General features: G+C 36.4%; 1 long non-coding RNA gene across 1 annotated transcript in view; it reads left to right on the top strand.

Annotated features, from left to right (window-relative positions):
* The window catches only part of LOC139042716 (uncharacterized), a 69,099-nt gene extending 56,022 nt beyond the window's left edge, over positions 1-13,077 (top strand). Inside the window, exon 3 of the long non-coding RNA XR_011499776.1 lies at positions 12,958-13,077. This is a non-coding gene — a long non-coding RNA (uncharacterized lncRNA). The remainder of the gene's footprint in view (positions 1-12,957) is intronic.
* The last annotated feature ends 3,877 nt before the right edge of the window (positions 13,078-16,954 follow it).

Below are 16,954 nucleotides of genomic sequence, written 5' to 3'. Positions count from 1 at the left end.
CTCAACTTAACTAATCATCAGGAAAATGCAAATCAAAACCACAATAGTATATCACCTCACATCTCTTAGAATGACTATTATCAAAAAGACAAAAGATAAGAAGTATTAATGAGAATGTGGAGAAAAGGGATCTCTTGTTAGTGAGAATGTAAAGTGGTACAGCCATTATGGAAAATAGTATGGAGGTTCCTCAAATAATTAAGATAGAGCTACCATATGATCCAGCAATCTCGGTTCTGGGTATGTATCCAAAGGAATTGAAATCAGTATCTCAATGATATCTGTGTCAGATCTCTGACTTCCAGAATTTAAAAAAGTGGACTTCCATAATGACCCTTCATTTTACAAAATTTAGCTGTCTACAAGAGGAATCACAACTCAGTTTTAAAGAATAAAAGCGTCATTCTTCATAATATCATCAACATTTCATGAATATTTTACAAAATGGAGTCAAGTTGTAAATGAATATCAAAAGTTTTTGGCTTTATGTTTGAAGATTACCTAAATGTTTACACGTTCCAAAACATCTCAAGCAATTAATTATTCATGAGAATGCAAAAAAACTTTATGAATGCAAACAGTTTTCAAATAGTACATACTCTTCTCATACTCAAAGAAACTAAATGTAATAAGAATAAATCTTGGCTCTCTTCTTTGTTTTAGTTATAACCATTGTAATTATATACTGTAGATGTTACTCTGTACACACTATACTATTATTTATACAATAGTTGATTCTATTAAAGCAATTTTTCAGTGAAATAAAGAATGAAATTAGAAAAGTTAGTGAATATTTCAGCACTGTTTGATTTGAAGCTCCTATTTCATCCCAATAGTGCAGGTTCACTCTGTTCCTCCTTTACAACTAGTGACTATATGGTCTTGGAATACTTTGAATGATTCCTGATTATAGGACCAGGAACCAATTATTTCAATTAAATCCAATGATTTAACAAATCTGTCAAGAATTTAGTATCTAGAATTATAGTGCAAATATGGAAGCTTGCTATTTTCCCAAATAGATAGAGAATAGTGGGGCCAAATTTGGAAGTGAAAAATTATACCAGCATAGTTTAAGTTTTTATGTGTTAGTGCTGAAGGATCTTGGTAAAAGAGAGCATGTTAACCTTTTCACAGAATTTTATCACCCAAGAGAGGTAAAAGACAGCAAGGGCCAAGATCAAGGGCAGGAATGCCAGTGTCGGAATCAAAATCAAGCAAGATTTTTTGAATATCTGTTAGAACCAGAATCAGAACAATATCCAGGAGTTTTACTCGAATTTCATAGCCAGTGGGCATAGGAAAACTTTTGGATTGTCATCATTAGGAAGGATCAAAGTGTACAGATAGCAGATAATGGAAAGACTGAATTTTAGTATAAGCAAAACAAAGAAACAGGTTTAACTGCTCCCATCAAAGTAGGCAGATATAGATTGGGAACCATGCACAGTGGAGTTTGCCTGGGCAGTCCCAGCTTTTGCCCCTGTCCAGTTTAGTGTCCCTCAGTATAGGAAATGATTGTGATAATGCAGATGCCTGAGGTGGAACCCTGACAAAAATTCACACAGGTTTGTTTTTTTATCAGTAGGGCTCGTATATATCAAGTAGATTAATTTAGGCCTTACTCTGAGAGCCAAAACAACCCAAAAATCACTGCAACTGTATTATTTGTTTCAAATGGCTTTTTTTCAACTCTAGAAAAGTAAAATAAAGGTAAAAAATGAGGTATTTTTTGTAAATTTTGGTGCCTTAAGCAAAAGTAGCCCTTTAGAATGGTAGTTCTGTTAAGCACAGTTACTCAAAATTGATCATTGTGAGTTCGAGAGAGACAGTCAGAACACTTGAGTAAACATAGGGAAAAAAAATCTTTTTTGGTGAGGAAGATTGGCCCTGAGCTAACATGTGTTGCCAATCTTCCTCTTTTTACTTGAGGAAGATTGTCCCTCAGTTAACATCCGTGCCCATCTTCCTATACTTTATATGTGGGACACTGCCACAGCATGGCTTGATGAGCAGTGTGTAGGTCCACGCCTGGGATCTGAACCTGCGAACCCTGGGCTGCTGAAATGGTGCACGTGAACTTAACCACGATGCCATTGGGCTGGCCCCAGAAAAATATTTTTAGAGTGAAAGTTTTCCTCAGTGGTAGAATTGTTGGCTATATGGAAACTATCCTGGGATCACTACCACAGTTTTATTGGCAGCTTAGAGTAACGAAAAATATCAAATCTGTAAATTCTTGTGGCCCTCAGAAATCTCTTTAACACCTTTTGGTCTCAGTTTCCCCAGATGCAGACAAAGGGCTAGAACTCAATGATCTGTAAAATCCATCAACCTTGAACATTCTGAGAGTCCTTTTTCATACTGCTCTCTCCCTTTTTCTATTTTGTGCTCAAATCCATCTTTTTTATTCCCTTTGCTCCATCCTCAATAAGTCTCCCTGCTGTTTCTTGTCATCTCTGACACAAAGGAGACAGCTCTAGAGACTATTAGTCAGAATTACTACGTAATCATCATCAATACCAGACAATCAGCCTTCATCAGGGAGAGAAGGGCTAAGCAAGCATGAAAGCAACAGTCATTGGACTGAAATGAATGAGCAAGAAACATCACCAAGGCAAAATGAGTCTTGCGCTGGATTACCTCTGTATTCCTTTCCTCTTTTCTTTCCTGACTCGTTCTTTTTTTCCATCTGAGAGTTGCAGGAATGTTTTGCTAAAACAATACAGGGATAGCTAATCATAATGACTTCTTAGTTTTCCCACCTCACCTCCTAGCTTGGAGGGTGGGCACTAATTAATTCCCAACAAACTGATCTGATTAGCTGGCTACACAGTGTGCCAGTCATTTCCAACCTCTTTGCTGCCTACAGTGCCTACTGCTTAAATATGTAATAAAAAGTGTGTGTGTGTGTCCACAAACATATATACACTTTTTTGGTTTCAGCTTTAAAGAGAAGTTAAACTTTTCCTGCTAGTTTCCTGCTAGTGTTAAAAAAAATTAAATGACTAATCATGATATTTGATGGTATTTAAATAAAGGAATCACTTATACTGGAGAGAACTAAATGGAAATTATTCTAAATTTAGTGTGGATATTGTTGTTCTGTAAAAGAAAAAAAAAATCCTCAATATGCTCTGTTCTCATTGAAATCAGTCCAAACATCAACTGTGGTTATTTTCAGGAGCTCCACGTCAGTCATTCCATTTACCACCAGAAATTCAGTGCAGATTATAGAAAAATGAAAAGAGGAAAAATATAGCCCTTTGTTTAATGATAAGGAGTTTAAATTTGTGAAGAGCAGCAAATGAGTCACACGTAAGAATAGGGGGGAGATTAGAAAAAGATTAATTTATGTACCAGTAGATTGGCCCCATATCCTACTATTCAGAGCAAAAGTAGGAGAGAGTATTATCAATTGCTGTTAGTACCATTTAGGGTTAGTAGTCCTAAAAACCTGGAAGTACATACGATATTGGTAAACTATATTGCTATTTAGAAAATGACAGTTTCTAAAGAGGTAAGAGCAAAGTAAACTGGCTTGTATTGATAATTTAATGTACTGGCATATTCGATAGAAGACATGTTCACAGTATCAGGGGTGCTAGGTCCGTAATGCCCTAACTACCTTTATCTTAACCATCAACACTCTACCACTACTGAGGTATCTGGGGTTCATTTGTCTTGTCAAAGGGCCTCCAATGAAAGTGGAACTCACACATGAAATAAGAAAGAATCAGAAAAAAGGTCGCTTTACCCAATGGTCTTCTCTGTTAGTTGCACATTTTCAAATTACTGCATTCTCATGCCTTGCAGTGCTTCACCACTTTAGAAGTTGTCTGTGAAAAAAGCTAGAGTTAACTCCCAGACTCTGCCACTACCAGTAAATCTGCTATTTTCGTGGATAAAGAAAGGAAAATAAAAAGATTAGCAAAAATACTGGTGAAAAATACTGGAAAATATCTTTTCATTCATTCACTGAGCGAACATTGTTAGATATTTCCACGTTCTATACAATTTCCTAGGAACTAGAGAGAAAAAATGGCACACAGTTCCTATTCTGAAGGAAATTGTAATATGTAAGTTAACAGAAAGCAGATGTGTCAACAAATTATTTGAATACCATGTGCTAAATGAAAGTGATATCCACAGATGTCGCAAAGGGATGGCAAAGGGAGAAGAGAAGGGCTGGTTGCCTGTCATCAACATTTTTCCATGACCCTATTTGTTTCCTGAAGTGTTACTAGTAATTTGAAAATAAATCTCTGTGAACACCAACATTGTGAATGATTTCCTTTTGCTATATTTTCAAATGGACTCAAGTTTTTATCTTTATATCTTTACGTGAACTTGTTTGCCTTCTTATGTTTTTCTTAGATGGGGCAAATGAGGAAGAACTAGGAGGTGTTAGAGCTGGGAGGAAGGGATTGCACAGAACCTTTATTTATTCTTCCTTATCTATGTCACTGCCAGGACAAATTACTTTAATAGCCAAGAATACTTTAATAGCACTCCAAAGTTGACACTTTACTTGCTTCCTCTTTCTTTTTCATTTTATCTATAATAATTTTTTTTTTTGAGGAAGATTAGCCCTGAGCTAACATCTGCCAATCCTCCTCTTTTTGCTGAGGAAGACTGGCCCTGAGCTAACATCTGTGCCTGTCTTCCTCTTCGTTGTATGAGGGAAGCCTACCACAGCATGGCTTCCCATGCGGTGCCATGTCCGCACCCGGGATCCAAACCGGCGAACCCCAGGCCGCCAAAGCAGAATGTGCACACTTAACTGCTGTGCCACCAGGCTGGCCCCTGTTAGAAATTTTTATAAAGAGAAAAGCAAGTGTTAAAAAACAATCTGTGATTATATTTTCTTTAATCCTCTGCAAAATGTTTTATTTTGGGGGAGGTTTTCATTAAATTCTGGGCATGGAAAAGGGAATATGTCATTCATGAAAGTGCTTCATGCTGGAAAAAATCTGAGACTCACTAATCAACAAGATTCAGGAATGCTAAAGAAAGAAGGGGCATTTGCCATATTGAGGAGTTTGAGTTTATCAAAATGGGATGAAAATATTTTAAGCAGGTTACTTATATGATTAGATGAGTCCCTCTTCTGGTGTGTAGAATTTGATTTTGTGTTGGCTGAAAACGGCATAAAGAATATAAATAAAGATACTTTTAGGGCCAGCCCCAGTGGCCTAGTGGTTAAGTTTGGTGTGCTCCACTTCGGGGGTCCAGGTGTGATTCCTGGACGTGGACCTATACCACTCACCTGTCAGTGGCCATGCTGTGGTTGGGGGGGCTCACATACAAGAAGAAGAAGATTGGCAGCAGATGTTAGCTCAGGGCAAATCTTCCTCAGCAAAAAAAACAAACAAAAGATACTTTTGCAATAGTACCAACCTTGAATAAAAGGGCTTAGTGTTGGTGTTGACTGAGGTAAGCAAGCGAATCCAGACAGGAGAGGACAGATATGAGATATGTTATGATGGTAAAATGGATATATTGGTAACCAACTGGTTCTGATTTAGATTTGTCTTTTTGGTCTGGGTTATAAGATCAGGACAGATTTGAGGGAATAAGATATACATAAAGTTTAGAAAATGGTAGTTTGAGACCCTTCTGAAAATTGATAAAAGTGAAATGTGTAGATTTATATGAAGCAGTCAGTATTAAGGCATGGAGATAAGGAGAGTGATGTTGGCTGGAGGGAAACACTGAGGGTTATTGGCTTATAGTTAGAAATTTGAAGTATGGACTTGTACCCAGAGAAGGGTACTAATAAGGCAGTCTGAGTAAATTGGCTATTTGAGCAGCTGAAAGATAAAAATGATATTTTAACTGACTTTAAGGAGAGATCTGAGATCTGAGCGAAAACTTGGCACAAATGAAAGAATGGAAAGGTGAGAGAGTTTGAAGATGAAAGAGACTGTCAGCTGTGACAGTCAAACACAGCAGAAAAAACAAGTTGAATAAAGACTGAAAAGTGCCATAAAGACCTGCCAGTTAGAAATCACTGAGTACAGTAGTGAGAGCAGAGTTATGTAAATGCTCTGGATGGAAGCAAGATTTCAGTGAGTTGAAAAGTTAACAGAAGGTGGTAAAGCTAAGCCATCAGATAAACCAACACCTGGACTTATACTTCCTTGAGAGCATGTCCAGCTAGACTGATACTTTGGATCTCTTCCTAATCTCCCCTCCTCTTTAACATCTGTCAGTCATTCCCTAGGGTAAATCAACAGATAGTGTGGACCAATCTAGTACTTCCTATGCTCCAGCTGTTTCTTTTACTGAAGTGGCTAACTTGTTGAAGCAGAACCACCTTACCAGCAAGAAAAGAATCTTTTTTTTTTTGGTCCAGGATATATGACTTGCATGTGCCTTTTGCTAGAGTCTCCAGATAAGCTCTCAAGTTTCATTTGTAGGGAGAGAGAACCAGTCGAGGAAGAACACTTAATGTATCGTGGGCACAACGTTATATTCGTAGTGGCACAGTCTGGGTAGTTAACGTTAGTTTTTGTCACAAACAAATCTGAGGGGTTTAACACAATAATGGTTTAATTCTTATTCATACAAAGCCTGGTTATGTGGCTCTTCTGCAAAGGTGATAAGGGTCTCCAGTCTCCTTCCATGCTGTGTAACTCCATCCTCAGCAAATGGTTTCAAGATTTCCCTTACACAGTCCAGTCAGCAGAAGGCGTGGAGAGTGGGGGCGTGAACTCGCACCCGCTTTTAAATGCCTCAATCCAGAGATAGCATACTATTGCCACTTGCTTTACATTGGCAAGAACTTGTCATATGACTGCAAATAGATTCAAGGATAGTTTTAGCAGTGTGTGGAAGAAGAAGGAAAAGGTTTTGTGAGTATCTAGTCAGTTTCTACCAATCTACACTTCTTGGTCATCGTGTATCTCTTTCACTACTTCCCCATAGAAAGGCTTTTTTCAGGGAGATCTCACAAGGTCCCTCTAGTCGCTGCATTCATATGCATTTGTTCTACTCAATTGCATTTCTGCAATTTTGAGTGAAATTACACTTCCCTTTGATATGCTCATAAATTCTCCCTACTCTTCCAAACCCTTTATATCTCATAAAGATACAAAGTTTCTTTGTGATTCGTTTTCTTTTCTATTCTGATAAATCTATTCCTAATTTATGAACTCCTCTCCAATCCATTCTTTCTCTCTCCTGCTTTGAAAGGTGATTCTTTAAATATCCAAGAGTCTTGGATCTTATGGATATTTTTAGTTGAGGAGGAAGCTTTATTATTGGTAAAGTAAATATTATTAATTACAGCTTCATGTATTTCTATTTGTTACTTTTTCAAAGACCTGCAGGAGTTGGCAAAACTGGAGAAAGATACAGCTACTGCAGAGAGAAAACATGTACATGGAAATAAACAAGAATCATAGAAAAATAGCAAAGAGCCGAAATATCACCACAAATCAGAACAAAACATAAGACTATGTTTAGACAAAAGGCAGTCATTCTGCTGTTTCTTTATTTCCAGTTTTTCCAATTTCAGTAAAGAGGAAAAAGAAGAAAAGAAAGCAAACAATGCATTTGAGAACTAAGATGAGTTAGTATTTTGTTTAGTGGAGGTCAGAAGGTTCTGGATCTCTCTTGTGAAGACTATTTTTCTAGCATTACCTGACGTGTTCTACTTTGTTATTTACTTATGATGTATCTTGGATTCGCACATTGAGGTTTAGCTTCTGGGTATGTTTCCAAGAAATAGAGGAAGGTAAGCAATTCCTCCTTAAGGGTTTTGCATAATCTTTCTAGTAACAAACCGAAACTAAATATATTTGAAGCCTTTTGTGTTAGGGACTGATGTGGGAGTTTTATTGGGAAACAATGCTCCCAAGTGAAAAAAGAAGGCAAATATTTCTTTGGTCTCTAATCCCATGTTTATTGGACTTCGCTTAACAGTACCTAGAGATTTCTTGATTACCCCCAAACTTTCCTCTTCTTATCAGCTCTGTCATGTTGCCCTTTATTGCTCCTTTTATTTTTCTATATTAATTCCCTTGTTACTCTTTTTCTTTTTCTTGATCTTGAACTTATATTTGAGCCAGGGATAGCTGTATCTTGTCCAAATTTCATAGGAGAGAATCTAGATCTTGTTGAACACGAAGCTTATATAATTTGGTGCGGGGGACTTTTTAAGAAAAAGGATATAACATTATCGTAACCAGTCAAAGCCTTGAAAGTGGCCTGCTCAAGTTTAGGCCTGAAGATTGAGCCTCATTAGTTTAATAGGAAATCTGCCCATCACAGTTAGTCCATCCCAGATCTGTTCTTTCTTTAGGTTGATTTCTCATTATATATTTACCAGAGGGCATATAACAGCTTCTGCTACATTTATTCGACATCTCATTTTCACTTACTATGAAGCAGCTACTTGTACAAAGAAACAGCAGTGGACTTGTCAGAAACTCTCAGAGAGTTAGTTCTTAATGTAAATCTGTCTATGAATAAAATTTGGGTTAGACAAGATTCTGAACGAGGCAGGAGATGTGACTTTCACTTTGGGCAATGCAGCTTCTACTTTGAAAGAAAGGGAGCTGAAGTTAGAGAGGCATAGTTGGAGAGAATTGACATACAGTAAACCAGTTTCGTATGACTTACTGTGAAAAAGTAAATAAATGCAAAGGGAATTTTGGAAGCAGTTGACAATACTGAGTTAGCAGATATATCAACTTATTTTTTATTGATCTTCAACCTCCTGTTCCTTTTGCTAGAGAAACAATGTGAATTAATAGAAAGACTTCAGGCTTTAAAATTAAATAGACCTCACAGCAAACCCTGGCTCTGACACTTACTAGCTGTGAGATTCTAATGTCTCTGATGCACTATTGCATCAATTATGAATGGAAAGGAGAATGTCCAGCCTTTTGTTAAGATTTGTTATAATATTTGTGTGTGTGTTACATAAATGATACTAAATGAATCATAACCATTATTTAATCACTATTATTAAGCAATCAAAACTTGTGCATATATACATATATACACATATATGAATGATATGTATATAACATATATATAATTGACACAATAGGCATTAAAGAAGAATTAAAGATTAAAAGTTTATAAATATTCATACTTAAAGCAGAACAATAAGCCTGTTATTTAAATGATTTTCACTGTAATATATTTTCTGAAGATTATTTTCATAATAATTTTGCTTTTATTATAGTTGTAGTAATAACTTTGTAGATTAACAAATGTGTCTTTCACTTCTTGAATTGCACAGCTTCAACCAGACTGCCATACCCCAACACCTGCCTCTTTCTCAAAGTTGCATGCTAGCAAATGTAAATTACACTAACGTCCTTATTAAACATTTGTTTCAGGGCAAAAACTCATCAAAGTGCCAAATGTGTTTCCATTTTCATAAGCATTATTCTGTTTAAAGTCATGAACCATCTTGAGTTCTGAGTTATAAGCAGAAACCAAGTTGGGCTATCTGAGATCAAAAGGCAATTTAGAGGAATTCTGTGTAGAGCTCACAGAATTGACAGCACTAGTATTCGAAAAGAAACAGAAATCTAGGTAACTCCTGAGGAATAAGCTGCAAAACCCACATCAGAAATCCTGTATCACTAATAATCTAATCTAGTGTTTTTCACACTTCAGGTCAGGGTTTTTAATGAGATGTGAAATCAATTTGTGAGTCCTGACTAGCATTTTAAAGGGAATGGAATGGAATAGAATAGAATAGAACAGAACAGAATAGACTAGAATAGAATAAAAATAGGAGCAGTGCATTACATGAATAGTTCTAATGAATATTATTTCCACATCCCTGATCGTCCCTTAAGATTCACTATACCAAGAGAGTATCCAATTAGACAAACCTAAGGCATCATCTTGCTCTCTAATATTTCTAAAATTCACTTAATTCTACTACAATAAACACTTAGCCCTGAATATAGTCCAAAATTACACTAAGAGGAGCTGGACTTGGGGCTTCTGAACCAGCATTACCTACTTAAGCCTAGCATGAAGCACACTTACTGTTGGTTTGTATCCCTCGTGATTTTTTTCTGCTATTGGAAATTTAAAAATTTCATCATGCATATCTGGCTGGGAAGATAACAAAATTTCCTCTCTCTCTCTTTTTTTCCTTTTCCCCTATGCACAAATGCTTGGAAAGTTCAAAGACTTGGAAAGGTCAGTTTGTTTTGATATAGGAATTAACTAGGACTAAATGGCTTTCTTTTTTGGTCATTTAATCCTTGTATTAGCAAAGACTGCTTGGTTAAAATCTAAGTTGATGTGAGTCAGGGTGAGGTCAGCCTGAAGCTTGTTGTCTATGCTGTCTGACCCAGTTAAAAATCCACCAAGGTCAAAAAATCATATGACCTATGAAATCATACAAATTTGATGCCTCCTGCCCAGGCTATCAGAAGCATTGGTATTAGGTTGCTGATGATAGCACCCATATTCCTTTCACCCAAGTTAGAAACTAGTTTAGTGACAGATAAAGGGATCTGATAGAGAAAAAAATCAAAGTAATAGTTTTATTACTGATAAAACTGAAGGAAAGATTCAACTCCCAACATCGGAAAACTGTAAAAAGTATAAATAACTCCACCAAATTGTGCATAAGAATTGAATGGATAAAATTACCAAACATTTTTAAGGTCCTAAGAAGAGTTTAATAAATTAAATTATATATTATATTTTAGAATGAGAAGATACCATATTGTAAAGATATCAGCTATCTCTCAATTACTCTGTAATTTTAAGGCAGTTCCAAGAAAAATACCACTAATTCCCCTTTTTCATGAAACTTAAGAATATCATTCTAAAATTGTTTGAAAAAGCAAGTGACTAATAAATAGTAACAAAGAATTTGGGGGAAAGAAAGAACAAGGACAGAGACTTATGCTTTCAATTATCACAACATGTTACAAAAGTTCATTGTGGTTAAGAAAGTGAGGTTTTGGCAAAGGAATAGAAAAGCAGACAACAAAGAATACAGAGCAAAGAAAGATACACAGAAATCAATGTGATCTGTACATATGACAGAGATAGAATTTTTAATCAGTGGAAAATGGGTTACTTATTTATCTATATGAAATTATCAAAATGAAATTAAAAAATTAAATTAGAATGATTACACCTTACCCATAAAGCAGTTCCAAATAGATTAAAACATGAATTTTTTAAAAATCTAAAGAAATACTGGACGTATATTTGAGACTTTAAGTTAAGGAAGGATTTCTTAAGATAAAATAAGTACAATCCATCAAGAAAATTAATTTAAAATTTGACTCCCTTGACATTACAAATGTCATAACAATAATCACAATAATCAAAAATATAAAAGCTGGATCACTTTTCCCAGCTTGTGGCTCACATTTCCATCTCTGAGCCACAAACAGATTTTGGAGAGACGCTCATGGTGGCCAGGAGCCACAGATGGAATCCTCAGTGCAACTTAACTGCTCGAGAAGCACATTGGAACTGAATGTTATCCAAAACGCTTCCTTCTCTGTCTCCAGAAATATTACACAGTTACTAGTGGAAGATCCCCACATTTCTCCTGGCAAATCTTTATACACCTAGGATTATTTCTTATCACTAATAACTACATATGCCGATACCAGCCCTTCTTTCTCAATTCTGTGGTCCCAAAGTGAGTTTTGTTAAAAACATTCTTCTTCTAAAAAGGACATGTTAAATCGAACATTTAAATACAGTGAAAGAGGGGGCTGGCCCCGTGGCCGAGTGGTTAAGTTCGCGTGCTCTGCTGCAGGCGGCCCAGTGTTTCGTTGGTTCGAATCCTGGGTGCGGACATGGCACTGCTCATCAGACCACGCTGAGGCAGCGTCCCACATGCCACAACTAGAAGGACCCACAACGAAGATATACAACTATGTACCGGGGGGCTTTGGGGAGAAAAAGGAAAAAATAAAATCTTTAAATACAGTGAAAGAGAAGGGCTTCAAAAAATCAAAAATCCCTATGTTTAACACTAGTGGCAATGTTTTTGTCTTTTCCTCTCAGATCAGACAGAATGGCCCCTGTGTTAACCATTCCCAGATGCTTCACCACTTAGCTGTATCCCAACTCAGCCCCCCTGTACTTGGAAGATTCATTGGTGTCACCTAAAATTTCCCCTGTGGTAGTCAGTGACCGATTGGGCAGGTAGCATACAGTTGCTCTAATCATTGAAAGAAACACATGAAATCAATCCTGTGCTAAAATGGATTTTCCAAGAAACATTTTTATATTTAAATTATAGTAAAAAGAAGAAAACAGACACCTCTTCAGTTAGGTTCTAAAAGATGTATTTCATTTTAACATGAATAAAAGAAACTCCCTTCATAGACAGACATTACAGTGTAATCAGTCATTTATGTCATTCAATCCAAGATGGAGAGTGATAGGAAATTAGACCCTAAGACAGTTTTATTTTACTGTTGATGGTCGGACGTTAGGGTAAACTATCTTGGAACTCTCAAAAATGAGGTATTAATGAACAAGTTATACACCTGCTGCAATAACACCAAGGCATGGTGCTTGTCAATGGAATGAGATAGGATAGCAGCAAACCATTAGATCCTCCACATGCACACTCATAATTGCATTTAAAAATCTCCGCTTGGGTGGTATGTGCAGTTTTAATAAGTAATGAAGGAATAATGAAGGAATAATGAAGCTTTAAATCCAGAGTATAAGAATAGCACCCACAGGAATTCAGCAGGGCCAAAGATAGCCCTGAGGCTCTGTTATTAAATGGATCTGGCTCTGTATGATTAGACATATGCAGTCATACTACCTGCTATAATTATAAAATGACATCAGAGATTAGAGATTGGGTTTATGACAAAGAAAAATGTGTCTGTATATACTGCACGTCTTATAATTTCTTTTGGAATTTTCTAGCTTTTATAAAGTACAGCAAGTGAAATCATCTCTTTTACCCCTTTATATCTCCATAAGGACTAAACTTGTTAAGAAGCTCTTCTGAAAATTTTCCAGTTACCTTCAATATTTCAGCATCTACTGAAAAGTATAAGGCTCCATCTAAAATGAAGCAATGATTCACGACACTTATTCACAATGCAATTCATGCACCTGGACAGAACTGAATATAGAAGAGTATGTGTTGAATTTTGTCTCTTTCAATTAGCCTTTGAGATTTGAGGGGTTAAAATTAAGTAAATACATTCTTCTCTGTATTTCACTCCTCAAAGAAAATAATGTAAAAATAAATCAAATTTATATATCTTTCCTATTAAGCTTCTTCATCTCTATTTCCATAACATGTAGAACTAAAATTCTCCCAATTATGCAAGCTAAAAAGCTCAAAGTTATCTTTCCTTTTTCAGATCAGTTATAAACTGGCCTAGGATCTTGGGAGACAAAGTAGAAGATTCCCTTCCCCAAAGAAAACCACGCTTTGGTAGACAACCGTGAAGATAATCCCCAATGATCCTCTCCTGGTATCCATACCCTTGCACTCTACCCTCCCACTTTGAATTAGAGCTGACCTTTGTGACCAGTAGGATTCTGTAGAAGTGATGGTGTGAGGCTTCTGAGGCTAGGTTATGAAAAACATTGCAGCTTTTGCCTTGGACTTCTTGGTCACTCCCTCTAGGGGAAACTAGCTACCATGTTGTGAGGATACTCAAACAGCCCTACGGAGAGGTCTACTTGGAGAGGAACTGAAGCCTCCCACTAACAGCCAGCACCAACTTGCCAGCGCTGTTAAGTAAGCCTTGGGGGTGGATTGTCCAGACCAGTTCAAGCCTTTAGATAACTGCAGCCTTGGCCAATAACTGTCCACAACCTCATGAGATATCCCAAGTCAGAATCACCAAGCTAAATCACTCTCAAGTTCCTGATGATCAGGAAATGTAAGAGATCAGATTTATTGTTGTTTCGCATCACTAAGTTTTGGGAGTAATCTGTTACACACATCCCTTACTACTATCTAGTCAGCCATCAAATATTGGAAAGTCTACCTTCATAGTTCACATCATCCCCTTTTCCATTCTGATCATTAGAACCCTGGTTCAGAACCTCATAACCTCTCACTTCCATGATCACATTTGCTCCTCAAGTGGTAATGCTCCCCAATGCTATCAAGATAATGTGCTGATAATGCAAGATAATGTCAAAAGGTGCAAACTTCCAGTTATAAAATAAATAAGTCCTGGGGATATAATGCACAAAACCCCAAAAAGATAAGGTGCTGAAATTACAGTTCTGATCATTTAATTCCCCTGATCAAAAGCTTTAAAAGGTTGCCCACTCATTTCCAAAATTGATTCCCAGTTCTTTATCTTGATATCTAAAGGCCTTGCATGCAATCCTTTTTTGTTGCTTAGCTTCCATGTTATCATGTGTTTGCCCAAGCCACAACCAAATTAACTGTAAATCCTGCCTATGTGTCTTTGTTAATGCTGTTCCCTCCATATGCAGGCTCTTTCTATCCATCTCCAGTTATCAAAGGACAGATGAAATGCTGCTTCTTTCATGGAGCCATTTCTGATGATCAATCTAGATAATGTTTCTGCCTCTTTTGATCTTCCACAGAAAGCAATATTTCTCTTATGGAGCTTATCATGTTCTGCTTCATCTTATAATTTTTAGTACTTTTTTCTTTAGGCCAAGAATCATGTATTACTCAACTTTATATTTCCCAAAGTACTTAGCATGGTGACCTGTATGTAGTAAACACAGAATATTTACTGAGTTGAAATTAATTTATTTTTAAATAGAAGCAAAGGAATCAGTATCACTTGCATGGCATGCAAAACTTTATATCTTGCATTGTCAGATGGATTTACATAACTAGATGAATTATTCTACCTACCGCTTGGTGATATTTAATGATGAGAATATTTATTTATATATATTATCTATGTCTGCACTGAAATTGCATTACTTCTTAAGGCAGCAGATTCTTAAGAAATTGCCCCATTCAGGAACTGTCACATAGTTGAAAAGATATATTTTTTGTTTTTTTTGAGTATACATCTGTTTTATAGTTTAGGTTGTACATTTCATAAGGGCAAAGACTGTATTTTTAATTAATTGATTTAGAACTTCTCTTACTATCTATTGTTAGATCATAATTTAGTTTGTTTGTTTTGTTTTTTAAACCTTATTGATGTGGGCTTGGCAAGCCAAGGAATCGAAAGAAAGGTTTCTTAGACTCTCAAGGTCTCGTAGTAGTGCTCCTTTATTCAGAGAATAGCATGGGGACAGGACCCATGGGCAGCGAAGGGCTCCAGGCATGAGGACAAGACCTATGGGCAGTGAAGAGCTGCAATGTGTTGAGGGTTAGGCTAAATTTATAAGGCATGGGTACGTGACTTATTTTTACCAGACAAAGGAAAGATGATGTAAAAAGTCATTAAAATGGTAATGGTATCAGTGCAGGTAGGGTCTGGTTATTATGTTGTCATATAACTTTAGATATGAATTGGGTCATATAGATCGGCATGTAGGCCAGGACGCCTTGGGCTTCTCTCCCTGGGGCAGCCTTGATCCACGTCACTTATCACATGGAAAAAAAAAAAGACACTGGGAATCAGAATGACCAATATAATAGACATTTAGATAAATTATAATACTAATCAGAGTTTGCTTGTTTTACAAATTATTTTAAAATTAGTGCATGTTTTCTAAATTTTGTTTTAGGCCTGGAATGAGAATTTTGTAGTAACAAAAGATCATAGAAGAGGCATTTGGAGACCTGATTCTAGCATTGGCTTTGTGAATTCAGAAAAGTCTTTTGACTATTTTTTGTCAATTTTCACTTCAGTTAAAAGAAAAATCTTTAGCTATTTTCCTACTGTCCAATACAGTCCTAAATGTACCCCCAAGTGTCTGCTGTGTCCCCCAAGGTCTCAAGCTTGCTGAGGCCATACTCATGCTTTCTTTAATAGCCAAATTCAATGGCTCAAGTTCTCATCCCAGGTACTGAGAGAAGTCCTGTGTGTCCCTAATTATTTTCAAGAGTCCCCTTATAGGGATGGTGTAGGGAGAGCTGCGCTTTCCTTTCTCTTTTGATCCCTTTTTTTCCTTTTTGATCTTTTCTCTTTTGATCCTATTTCTTGTTTCTGCAGCATTTTCAATTGCTCTTTCCCTCTCTTCTTGCCCTACCTCATCCCAATTGCAGAACCTCAGACCAGTTTCCTTTCATCCCCCCAAAGTACTATTTTTTGAAAAGCTGCTGTTTATAGTAGACTTTTACTAAAAGTTTAGGGTAGTGATGGAAGATTACAGAATACTAAGAAGTGCAGTTAATACTGGAAAATCTCCTCTAAAAACCATTAGCAAAACTCTAAGAAATGTTACTGTTCATGTATTTCTCTTAGGACTTGGTTTAATAATTGTCTTCTTTTACTGTCTTAAACCCTCTTACAGTGCCATCATATCCCACCTCCTCTCTCTTTGGCTGCTTGCAATATATTTCTTTTATGTATAACCAAGAGTAGTAATAATAAACTTTGTATGACTCACCTTAGAATTCATCTACTCCCTAAAAGTCTTACTTTTCTCAACCAGAAGGTCCAACTTGTCCAAGTAGGGTAATTTGAGAATAAAAGAATCATCTGTATAATATAGATTCTGCCACTTTTTGGTTTTTGTGGGTGGGTGGGAATTTTTAATTTTTTTATTGAGGTATGATTGACATACAACATTATATTAGTTTCAAGTGTGCAACATAATGATTTGATAGTTGTATATATTGTGAAATGATCACTACAATAAGTCTAGTTAACATCCGTCACCACATATAGTTACAGAATTTTTTCTTGTGATGAGAAGTTTTAAGATCCACTCTCTTAGCAACTTTCAAATATGCAATACAGTATTATTAAGTATGGTTACCAGACTATAAATTACTCGCCATGACTTATTTATTTTATAGCTGGAAGTTTGTACGTTTTGACCCCCTTCACCCATTTTGCCCATCCCCCCA

Source organism: Equus asinus, chromosome X (assembly GCF_041296235.1).
Source record: "Equus asinus isolate D_3611 breed Donkey chromosome X, EquAss-T2T_v2, whole genome shotgun sequence".
In the NCBI taxonomy this organism is placed as follows: Eukaryota; Metazoa; Chordata; class Mammalia; order Perissodactyla; family Equidae; genus Equus; species Equus asinus.
This window is presented reverse-complemented; position numbering and strand designations above follow the sequence as displayed.